We start from the raw sequence: 12,857 nt of genomic DNA on the forward strand, positions 1-12,857 counted from the left end.
CAGATCACCACAGACATTGCTGAAATTCAATACTACCAAAACCAGTCAAACTTTGCTGAGACCATAATATACTACCAGCTCTGGATGTCTGATTAGATGGACCAATATAACCACCATTCATTTTGTTCAAAAATCTAGAGGTAAATTGGTTCATTTTTATACATGACTGCTTATTTTTCTCTCACAAAGTTAGTCTATTTGAAAATCTGTGTTTAGAGTCATAAACCAGTACAGATTTGTATGGTGTGCCCAGGATTTTTTCAAGCAAAAGATATTTCAAATACTTTGTGATGATGGGTGATATTTGTTTTTTGTAATGAAATGATTAGTTCTGCTGCCTAAAGAAGTCTTGTGAACACAATATTAGCTATCAATGAGTATTTTCCCTTGTAGTTAAATCAATTAATGGACATCCTAGTATGCAAAATATGTTTAAAATAAAGGCTATAAAATGATAAAGACATATTGTTTCAAAAAATGCTATGTGCACACTTTAGATTTGTGCTGCATAGATGATGCAGAGACTTGGAATGATGGTAGCTTTGAGAGGCTAGCTGAGGAAAAAAACAGAGTGAGACAGAAACAGAGAGTCAAAACAAAATATGAGTTGGATGTGAATGGACAAAACATGGCAGCATGCTCAGCAAAAGATGTTAAGATGGTCTAGGATGGAATTGGAAAGGAACTCCAAACAGCCACTATTAATGAGTTTAGAGATGAAAAGGAGAAGAGAGTTGATGCAGTATCTTGAGAGGCAAGTGCAGCCACGAGGGGGTTATTGAAAATAGGAGAGACTAAACACTGAATGTATTGGGAGGGGAAAGAACCAGAAACGAGTGAGAGGTTAAGGACAAGGGTAAGGGAAGGAATGAGCATGGGTGTGAGGGAGATCAGATGATGATATTTTATGATGAAATCACTGGGGCAGGTGGAAAAGTTAGAGGAAGAACACCGATGAGAAACTTTATAAATAAACTTTACTAGATAGCTTGGCCAAGAAGTGGCAAAGTGTCTCTCTCTGTGTGTAGAAAGCATGAAAATAACCTACCTATATCTGAAGGGTGTAAATGCCAGACAGATTGGAATTAATTAGAGTAGTACCAGTAGGTGTTACTAGAAGTATTTGGGATGAAAAATGGAAAATTTAGAATCAATAGTAGGAAATCTTCCTCACTGAGATTTATCATATTGTGTAATATCTGTCCATGTGATCTGATGGAAGCCCAGCATTTGAGACCTTTTAAACAAGACTGGACTAGAAAAGATATTGTTATGAAAAATCCATGAACTTGGTACCATTCCCTTGTTCTAAATAAAAATGAACTTATTTGCAACTCAAAAAATTACAAAAAATATACAGGATATTTTCATTAAGATGTTAAGGATAATATTCTCTCTAGTGGTGCTCCCTCCCATTTACAGCTACACTGTATCACAATGGGGGAGGAAATTATTTCTGATCACATTTTCTTGCAAGTCCAATGGTTAAATAAGAATGTACGCATTTCCCAGGAAATCATAATAGTTTGTTCCCCTACAGCCAGCACAATAGGACTAAACACCAGTGCTTCCTTTGCAAAAGAAAGATCAGAAAAAGTAAATTAAAAACCAGGAGAAAATAAAGAAAAGGACAAACTGGTCTTGTATAATAGGCCTCCAAAAATATTATGCTTTCTCTATTGACAATGCTGAATATCTCCAGAAATATTACACACATTCATAACCAAATAAAAGTAGAAATCATCCTTTGTTTATCTTCTAGCTATAATACACATACATGGAAATGAGATCTAGCTGCAAGGTTATTGGATTCACATCCAAATCCCAACTTTCTCAAAATGTAAGGATATCTGCATCAATGACTTTGATGTAACCCATTAAGGGTGGTAAAAAAAAAAAAAGGACGAACCAACTGATTAATTGTTTGACAGCCCTAATATTAATAGAATATTTTGCATACCATTTCTCGATAATGCCAAATATCGAGTAAACTCGTTATGAGTAATAGCTACTGTATATGTACACATAGGCTTGTCTTGAATATGTGTCATTTATTTTTTTTAATCTAAGTAGGCTACTTGCCAACTACATTTTCATGGCAAAATAAACAGCATTTTTGTTACTCTGAAAGACCTACAATAACTGCCTAGGCCCTAGAACCAATACATGTTCATGGGCACAAAGCTCTAAAGATTTAGAGCAGGTTGCACAGCGGAGCCAAGAGGCCAGTGAAGAAGTTTGGCAACATGTGACCTCCAGAAGAAGAAGGGGGAATGTCTGGGTTCCAGCAACGCGGACACAGGTAACTAACCGCTTTCATGTTCTCTCCACAGGTACCATTGCGGAGAGTGGACCAGATGATATGTCTGGGGGAGACAGCAGAAGGAGACTCTGCTGGTTGGAAGGCATGAGATGCACTGTCCTGAGATGGGGGGTTCCACGACCACCACTCCCAAGAGAAGGAGGCGGGTGATGGTGGTCGGGGACTCTCTCCTCCGGGGGACTGAGTCATCTATCTGCCGCCCTGACCGGGAAAACTGAGAAGTCTGCTGCTTGCCGGGGGCTAAGATTCACGATGTGATGGAGAGACTGCCGAGACTCATCAAGCCCTTGGATCGCTACCCCTTCCTGCTTCTCCATGTGCGCACCAATGATACTGCCAAGAATGACCTTGAGCGGATCACTGCGGACTACGTGGCTCTGGGAAGAAGGATAAAGGAGTTTGAGGTGCAAGTGGTGTTCTCGTCCATCCTCCCCGTGGAAGGAAAAGGCCTGGGTAGGGACCGTCGAATCGTGGAAGTCAACAAATGGCTACGCAGGTGGTGTCGGAGAGAAGGCTTTGGATTCTTTGACCATGGGATGGTCTTCCATGAAGGAGGAGTGCTGGGCAGAGACGGGCTCCACCTTACGAAGAGAGGGAAGAGCATCTTTGCGAGCAGGCTGGCTAACCTAGTGAGGAGGGCTTTAAACTAGGTTCACCGGGGGAAGGAGACCAAAGCCCTGAGGTAAGTGGGAAAGCGGGATACCGGGAGGAAGCACAGGCAGGAATGTCTGTGAGGGGAGGGCTCCTGCCTCATACTGAGAATGAGGGGTGATCAGCAGGTTATCTCAAGTGCTTATATACGAATGCACAAAGCCTTGGAAACAAGCAGGGAGAACTGGAGGTCCTGGTGATGTCAAGGAATTATGACGTGATTGGAATAACAGAGACTTGGTGGGATAACTCACATGACTGGAGTACTGTCATGGATGGTTATAAACTGTTCAGGAAGGACAGGCAGGGCAGAAAAGGTGGGGGAGTAGCACTGTATGTAAGGGAGCAGTATGACTGCTCAGAGCTCCGGTACGAAACTGCAGAAAAACCTGAGTGTCTCTGGATTAAGTTTAGAAGGGTGAGCAACAAGAGTGATGTAGTGGTGGGAGTCTGCTATAGACCACCAGACCAGGGGGATGAGGTGGATGAGGCTTTCTTCCGGCAGCTCGCAGAAGCTACTAGATCGCACGTCCTGGTTCTCATGGGTGACTTTAATTTTCCTGATATCTGCTGGGATGGCAATACAGCGGTGCATAGACAATCCAGGAAGTTTTTGGAAAGCATAGGGGACAATTTCCTGGTGCAAGTGCTAGAGGAGCCAACTAGGGGGGGAGCTTTTCTTGACCTGCTGCTCACAGACCAGGAAGAATTAGTGGGGGAAGCAAAAGTGGATGGGAATCTGGGAGGCAGTGACCATGAGTTGGTTGAGTTCAGGATCCTGACACAGGGAAGAAAGGTAAGCAGCAGGATACGGACCCTGGACTTCAGGAAAGCAGACTTCGACTCCCTCAGGGAACGGATGGGTAGGATCCCCTGGGGGACTAACATGAAGGGGAAAGAAGTCCAGGAGAGCTGGCTGTATTTCAAGGAATCCCTGCTGAGGTTACAGGGACAAACCATCCCGATGTGTCGAAAGAATAGTAAATATGGCAGGCGACCAGCTTGGCTTAACGGTGAAGTCCTAGTGAAATCCTAAACATAAGAAAGAAGCTTACAAGGAGTGGAAGGTTGGACATATGACCAGGGAAGAGTATAAAAATATTGCTCGGGCATGTAGGAATGAAATCAGGAGGGCCAAATCGCACCTGGAACTGCAGCTAGCGAGAGATGTCAAGAGTAACAAGAAGGGTTTCTTCAGGTATGTTGGCAACAAGAAGAAAGCCAAGGAAAGTGTGGGCCCCTTAATGAATGAGGGAGGCAACCTAGTGACAGAGGATGTGGGAAAAGCTAATGTACTCAATGCTTTTTTTGCCTCTGTCTTCACTAACAAGGTCAGCTCCCAGACTGCTGCGCTGGGCATCACAACATGGGGAATAGATGGCCAGCCCTCTGTGGAGAAAGAGGTGGTTAGGGACTATTTAGAAAAGCTGGACGTGCACAAGTCCATGGGGCCTGATGCACTGCATCCAAGAGTGCTAAAGGAATTGGCGGCTGTGATTGCAGAGCCATTGGCCATTATCTTTGAAAACTCATGGCGAATGGGGGAAGTTCCAGATGACTGGAAAAAGGCTAATGTAGTGCCAATCTTTAAAAAAGGGAAGAAGGAGGATCCTGGAAACTATAGGCCAGTCAGCCTCACCTCAGTCCCCGGAAAAATCATGGAGCAGGTCCTCAAAGAATCAATCCTGAAGCACTTACATGAGAGGAAAGCGATCAGGAACAGTCAGCATGGATTCACCAAGGGAAGGTCATGCCTGACTAATCTAATCGCCTTCTATGATGAGATTACTGGTTCTGTGGATGAAGGGAAAGCAGTGGATGTATTATTTCTTGACTTTAGCAAAGCTTTTGACACGGTTTCCCACAGTATTCTTGTCAGAAAGTTAAAGAAGTATGGGCTGGATGAATGCACTATAAGGTGGGTAGAAAGTTGGCTAGATTGTCGGGCTCAACGGGTAGTGATCAATGGCTCCATGTCTAGTTGGCAGCCGGTGTCAAGTGGAGTGCCCCAGGTGTCGGTTCTGGGGCCGGTTTTGTTCAATATCTTCATAAATGATCTGGAGGATGGTGTGGATTGCACTCTCAGCAAATTTGCAGATGATACTAAACTGGAAGGAGTGGTAGATATGCTGGAGGGCAGGGATAGGATACAGAGGGACCTAGACAAATTGGAGGATTGGGCCAAAAGAAATCTGATGAGGTTCTATAAGGATAAGTGCAGAGTCCTGCACTTAGGACGGAAGAACCCAATGCACAGCTACAGACTAGGGACCGAATGGCTAGGCAGCAGTTCTGCGGAAAAGGACCTAGGGGTGACAGTGGACGAAAAGCTGGATGAGTCAGCAGTGTGCCCTTGTTGCCAAGAAGGCCAATGGCATTTTGGGATGTATAAGTAGGGGCATAGCGAGCAGATCGAGGGACGTGATCGTCCCCCTCTATTCGACATTGGTGAGGCCTCATCTGGAGTACTGTGTCCAGTTTTGGGCTCCACACTACAAGAAGGATGTGGATAAATTGGAGGGAGTCCAGCGAAAGGCAACAAAAATGATTAGGGGTCTGGAACGCATGACTTATGAGGAGAGGCGGAGGGAACTGGGATTGTTTAGTCTGCAGAAGAGAAGAATGAGGGGGGATTTGATAGCTGCTTTCAACTACCTGAGAGGTGGTTCCAGAGAGGATGGTTCTAGACTATTCTCAGTGGTAGAAGAGGACAGGACAAGGAGTAATGGTCTCAAGTTGCAGAGTGGCAGGTTTAGGTTGGATATTAGGAAAAACTTTTTCACTAGGAGGGTGGTGAAACACTGGAATGTGTTACCTAGGGAGATGGTAGAATCTCCTTCCTTAGAAGTTTTTAAGGTCAGGCTTGACAAAGCCCTGGCTGGGATGATTTAATTGGGAATTGGTCCTGCTTTGAGCAGGGGGTTGGACTAGATGACCTCCTGAGGTCCCTTCCAACCCTGGTATTCTATGATTCTATGTTCTGCTAACAAACATGGTAGAAAACTGTTAAAAACAAGTGATGATTAAATACAGAAGATTTCAGTTAAAATGAGTCACAGCATCTCAGGGTTGCTGCTTTAAAACTGTGTTTTATTAATTTGCATCAATGAAGAGTTCCACATTTAACATTTCAGTACACAACTGTCTCTCTGACCCAACTTTCTGCATATTTCCTGATCAGCTTCCTGTTTGATTGGTAAAATCAAGTCACCAATTAGTCCTTTACAACTTATCTTTCACACAATTGGCATCAATTTTTTTTGTTTTGTTTCACTAAACATCTGTTAGGCATGTCTAGTATTCATGTGCAAATTACATTTACTTCAAATCACATATTAATTCACATATCAAATCACATATTAATCATCTAAGATTATGTCATTAAAATTATTTAAATTCAACATGGAGGTATTTTACTGTGCTGAAAAAGAGTTATCACATTCTGTCTACTGATGAGTAACCCCCTTATGCCATTCACCTCAGTAGCAGTTTCATAGCTTATAAAATATATTTGTTATTATATTAATAAACTCTACCGGTCAGGGTCAGTCAGTAGAGACTGAGGTCAGTCCTAGAGTGTGGCAAATTATCCAGCAAGTTTAGCCCTTTTTCCCATCTCAGAATTACCTAAGCACATTAATTGATTCATTGTGCACAACTGTTCAACCATAGTCTGAGAATAAATGTTGCTCTATGATTTAACAAAATTTGAGTATTCCCTATTCATGCCATGTAATTTGTCACATGATTACAGAGTTTTATTTCTGATCTCTAATTAATCCTATGCATGGACCCTAAGAAGTTGACCATGGCCAGCTAACCCTTTCGTAAACTCCATTTTTTTCTGTACTAGGTGCTAAATGGACTACAAGTTTTAAATAATGTTAATCAACCTGTGTCAGCTAATGTGCTTTCTAAATACAACACATTATATATATATATATATATAGCTCAAAGCACTTTCAAGGGCTTCCCTTGAATCAGAGTCCTCTTGCTACATGCACTCGATGCCTCATGGAAACACACACATTTCCTTATGTGGACACTTGCTAATATCTAATCTCTGTCAATGGCAAATATAATTTCACTTTGCCTTCTTTATGTAAAAGTGTAATTTTCACTCTGCTGCCACCTAAGATTTTGTTGGTATTTAAAAAATGTGGGCTTAAATATTCTCCAGTTCCACACTGATAAAGGAAATATAGGCGATATTGATCTAATTTCAAAGCATCTTGGTTAAAACACACTCTGAGCAGAGCAATGGATAAAAATTATTCTGTGACTGAACTATACAAATTTACAAAAATCTTCTGGGATGAGAGAGATTTGCTGCCCTTGGATCATATTTTAAATACAAAGATATATTTTACTTAGCAATGATCTGACCAGCTCAGCTAAATGCTCACAGGTAATAGAGTCCCTAGAGAAATATTACCACTTGCACTGAAAAGAACAGAGCTCACACAGAGTTCTTCCCCATCCAGTGTGAGGAAAAGATGTATTGTAATATGTTAGGCACAAGCAAAATGGATAGGTTTTCAATGTTGTCACTTTGTTAAGAATTAGACTACTACTACTACTTTGCTAACTTCCTTATTTCTGCTGCCTTATTTCTGGGGTCCCTGAAAAATACAAGATTAATTTAAAAGAAAGGAACAATGCTAATGATGTGGAAAGCTATGTTAGCACAGTCTGAATAGTTCAAAAAATGGAAACAGAATGCCAGCAATTGATCAGCACCTATCATAACTATCTGGCTTTATGGTTTTGAATTTGTTGTGCTCAGAAATTAACAGACACAATATAAAGAAAATGTGGAATGTGAGTGTGACAGATATGGCAATTTCCTGCAACATCCTTGAAAAACCCTATTGAATTAAATTTATGTAGCTTTGGAGTCAATTATACTACAAATGCAAAGTTTATGCATCATTGTGGAATTGTGTGAACTTCCATGGGGGGCGGGGGGGGGGGGGGGGGGGAGAAAGATGTGACCAGCGTAGATCGTGGGAAGTATTATGAGGTTCAGACAACTATTTGAAACAATGTACCAGCCAAAAATGGACTTTTGGAATAAACAAAGTTAAGTAGGTTTCCCAGGAAATCTCTGTGGGGAGGTGGATGCAAACATACCCCCTCAAGTTATGCAAAAACCCAGCCTTTTAAAGCTATACCCTGAGGAAAGGACCTTTGACTGCTGATCACTGGTTACATTTCAAAGGCCCAAACTGTATAAAGAAGGGAGTCTCAGATTCATTGATGTTCTTGTTCTGAGCAAAAGCTATACTGAATTTGTAACTACCGAAAAAAACTTTGGTGGGGTTTGAAAGGCTGATCACCTGCCAAACCCCTTTTTGGAGTTGGGTGGTGATCTCTGGTAAGCTTATTAGCATGTGTTTCGATTCATTTATTGTTTTTACTGATTTCTCTGTAATCCTTTCACTTTTAGGATAAATGTAGTTGCTTAGAAAAACCTGTGTGGTAACATATCTGTGACAATTACACTGTTTATAGCCTCTGGAGAGGAAGCAAAGTTCAGACACTGGCCTTTTTAGGCAGCCTGGCTTGCTGGGAATTACACAGTGTAGGCATGGAACTGTGCATCCTGAAAAATCCTGGTCAAGAGGGAGAGAGACGCATGTATCTTCCAAAAAGAGGTGACAGCTGGGGAGCCAGAAGCCTAAGAGTGGGTGCCATTGTGGAACCATGGAGAGGGGACACAGGTGCAATTGCCCTGAACTGTGACAGTTAGCATCTACATTCCACCTCTATTGTCCACTAAGGGCGCCCATTCTTAGGTTTCCAGCTCCCCAGCCATAAAGTCTCTTGGGTGGAGAAACACATCTCATTCCCTCCTCACCTGGGTATTTCCAGTCTGCACAGTTCCCTGCCTACACTGTGAATTCCCCAGCACAGTCAGACTCCCTAAGCAGGCCTCTTTGCCTTCCTACCTCAGTGGCTATTAACAGCATAATTACCACTGTTAAGTTGCCACACAGCTCTTTCTAAGCTAACACAGTTATTCTGAAGGTGAAAACATATTACAATTTTTTTTTTAAATCCCTACATGCATGCTAATAAGATCACTGCAACTCCATCATGGTCTTTGGCAGGTGTATAGTGCTTCAACCCCCACGCACCAGGGGTTTTCCCATGGTTACGAATTCATCACCACCTTGACTCAGAACAAGCACACTCAGAAGTAGAGTTCCTTCTTTCCTTTATATAGTTTGGATCTTTGATCCTCAGAGATGGTTAAAAGGTAATAGTCAGTCAGAAAATGGGTTTCTCTTCAAGGCCCAGCTTCAAAAGCTTGGGTCCGGATGTGGGGGAATTTGCATGCTTTTCCCACAGGTATTTTCTAGGATACGCACTTCACTTTAACAGTTCACTTTATTTCAAACAGTCCTTTGAAGTTCATAACACTTCCCAGGGTTTACATTAGTCAGGTCTCCTCATTAGAGATGTTTCTTACAATCCCACAATAATACATAAATGTTTGCTTTTTTAATACAGTGTATTCCTAAAATACTTAAACTTAATTCAGTAAAGTTTAATTTAATTCAGTAAGGATTGTCCCGGATATCGCAGGATATTGCCATATCTGTCACAGCTCCATTGGAATTTAACATTGGAACAGCAGAAAATTAGGGGAAATTTCAGATCTGAAACAGAATCTAGAATCTGTGATTTGAGCTAATCTTTAGTTTTGTATTTTGCTTGTGTGTGAAATGGGCTAGATTGTAGTGTTAGACACTTACCGTCCCTTTTTAGTGACTGGATGATCTAAACTCTCAGCTAAAAATATAAATACAAGTTTATAGCCCTTATGGTTGAAAAGAGAACAATCACACTTTGAATCAAGTGTAAACCATGCAATGTTCTCTTTCTAAAGGTTGTCTGCACACACACATTGCACTGATTTAACTAAAGATGTGATGTTATGCCAGCTCATTTAAACTGGTACAACTGTGTGTTTTAGACTCTGAGTATGCAGAGCTTGGAGAGAAACAATGGCTCTAAAAAATGTGAAGTGTCCTCCTGCATCTCAATGAGGTGTTGACCCTGAGGCCTAACTATGATGATTTAAATTATTTGTTAACTATTTCACTGCTGATCAATTCAGCAGAAACAACTAGGTATTCTGGGATTGTGAGAAGGGGCTGGAATTGGTAGGCAGAAATTGGGTAGAGTACCATCACATGTATTCCCTTACTTAGAACCTAATGGTTCAGATCAGACCCAACAGTTAATTTTCATAAGTTTAAGGATGTTTGGATCAAAGGTTTTTTGTTGTTATTGTTGTTTTTCAGGCTGTATCTACAAAAGATTAAATCTTGCCTGGCACCACTTTTATTTTCCTTAATAGGAGAGAAATGTCTATGGGAGTGAGAGCAAAAGAGACAAGGCTACAGGGGAAAAGAGACTATTAAACACTTATTTTCACACTAAGGATCTCTTTTCACCATCCAGGAAGACAATTAAATAATAAATAGTCCAGTAATTTCCAGTTTGCTGAGCAAACTATTTAAATCTAATTGGACCATTTTTGTTCCAATGACAATATCATAGAGGGTGTGTCACATGCTTTCTAGCTGAGAGCAGTTTAGAGCTGTGAGCTCCTGTGTCCCTCACCTGGTGGAGATGCAGCCGATGGACCGCATCTTTCAGTCTTAGACGTGACAATGTACTCCAGGCACACACTGAAAGGAAAGGTCCTATAGCAGCTGGCTAAGGGCCTTCATTAACTGATTTACTCTAGTGGGTATCTGCTGGTTGGAAGAAACAAAGACATATCTCTCTCTCCAAAGCTTGAAAAAATTATTCCTATTATCCTTGGGTCTACTGAGCCAGAATTTGATACTCTTGAATGCTAAATTATCAATATTCACCTTTAGCTCTAGTAGCAGTCCCATGTTGGAAATCTCATTAGACTTTTTTCTTACTTTTACCACTGACACTTCAAAGCACTGTCTGAATTTCCTACCTTTTTGATTACTGCAGTCTTTTATTGAGAGGTCATTTGACTTTCCTGGTAATCTGATATAAGAGTGATAACTTGTAAATACACTGTAAAATAAAGCCCCAAATATTGTTTCACCTAGAAGTAAGATACCAGGCCTACATCACTGAAGCTTGTACAAAACTCACTGAAAATTTAAAGCAGATCATGACTTGGACTGTGCTGATGAAGATCCTAAACAGCAATGCAGCATGGGAAGTGAGATCAAGAAAGATTCCTCAGTTCCGGTACACTTTAAGAGGAAAGCGGAAGTAATTTTCTTTACATAAACATATGCATGCATGCATAGGTCTGTAATATAAATCTGTGAAACAGTCATATCAAAATGCATTATTCAAAACTGATCACATTAATTGAAGGTCCAAGTAAACCTGGGGTCAGATTTTTAAAGGTGCCTAAAGATGCACATAGGTGCATAGTGAGATTTTCTAAAGCTCCGAGGTGTCTAACTCTAATTTAAGTAAATGAGAGTTAAGTCTAGGTTAAATCTGGTCTAACTATGGTTTGGCCAAATATTTGCAGTTCCATAGGCTTTCATTGAGAAGCCAGGTGCAACTGTATGGCTTGAAATTATTTTCATTTGATTCATAGATTATAAACCCAGAAGGGGCCATTGCTATCATCTAGTCTGACATCCTGCATAACACAGGCCTCTGACAGAATTTTCTTAAATTAATTCCTGTTTGAACCAGAGTACATCTTTCAGAAAAACATCCAATCTTGATTTAAAAATGACAAGTGATGGAGAATCCATCACACCCCTCAGTAAGTTGTTCCAGTAGTTAATTACCCTCATAGCTAAAATTTTTCACTATATTTTGCATTAGAATTTACTTAGCTTCGACTTCCAGCCATTGGATCTTGTTATACCTTTGTCTGGAAGATTATCAAATTTCTGTTCCTCTTATAGGTATTTATAAACTATTATTAGTGAACCCCTTAACCTTCTCCTTAATAAGCTAAGTATATTGAATTCCTCGAGTCTCTCTCACTACGAGGCCTGTTTTCCAATCCTTTAATCATTTGCATGGCTTTTCTCTGATCCCTATGCTTATATTAACACCCTTCTTGAGTGGTTGACACGAGAAAAGGACACCATATTCCAGTAGCGGTCTCACCGGTGCCAAATACAGAGGTAATATAAACCAGTCTATTCCTAGTTTTGAGATTTTTGTTGGGATTGTTTGAAGCTGAAACTTATTTAAAAAACAACAGTTGGATATGACACTATATGGACTGACATCCTAATGTTTGTCAAGCACACTTTGGTGAAATGAAGTTATCACACTTCATGTAGTGCTAGTTCACTAGAAAAGGGGACAGATCAGAGCATGGAATCCAACTCTCTGGAAATTCAGATCTGTATACAGATCCATGATTTGGGTCCATTTTTAGTCTGCATCCCTCCAAAATAGAGTACTTAGCATTTGTTTCAAAAGTTATAATGGTTAAAATTATCTCCACTGGCACACAAAGGTCCAACCGACACCTCCCTGCACCAGGCAAGGGCCACTGCACAATAGGGAAGACTGATCTGAAGGAGGCAGGCAACAGAACTGTTTTGACAGTGGAACCAAAGAGACCCTGTTCAACTAAATGGAAAGGTGACTAACGTGTTTAAAGGCTCATAGACTAATTACCTCATACCTTACTACTCTAGAAAATGCCTGTACCACTTAGCTATTCTGACATTAGTACTACTAATACCTAGTTTTTATACAGTATTTTTCATTAGTAGATCTCAAGAAATGACCAACCAGTTTTTCTGGAATTTTCTGGAACTTAAATTTTGTTTATAGATTCCCAGACTGTTTCAAGTTTTCCCTGATTACAAGTTTCAACTGTTTGGATGACTAGGAC

At 40.8% G+C, this 12,857-nt stretch overlaps 1 protein-coding gene across 16 annotated transcripts in view; it reads right to left on the bottom strand.

Annotated features, from left to right (window-relative positions):
• The window catches only part of RGS7 (regulator of G protein signaling 7), a 428,859-nt gene that overhangs the window by 294,721 nt on the left and 121,281 nt on the right, over positions 1-12,857 (bottom strand). The window lies entirely within an intron of this gene.

The sequence above is a fragment of the Lepidochelys kempii genome, chromosome 3 (genome assembly GCF_965140265.1).
Source record: "Lepidochelys kempii isolate rLepKem1 chromosome 3, rLepKem1.hap2, whole genome shotgun sequence".
Lineage (NCBI taxonomy): Eukaryota > Metazoa > Chordata > Testudines > Cheloniidae > Lepidochelys > Lepidochelys kempii.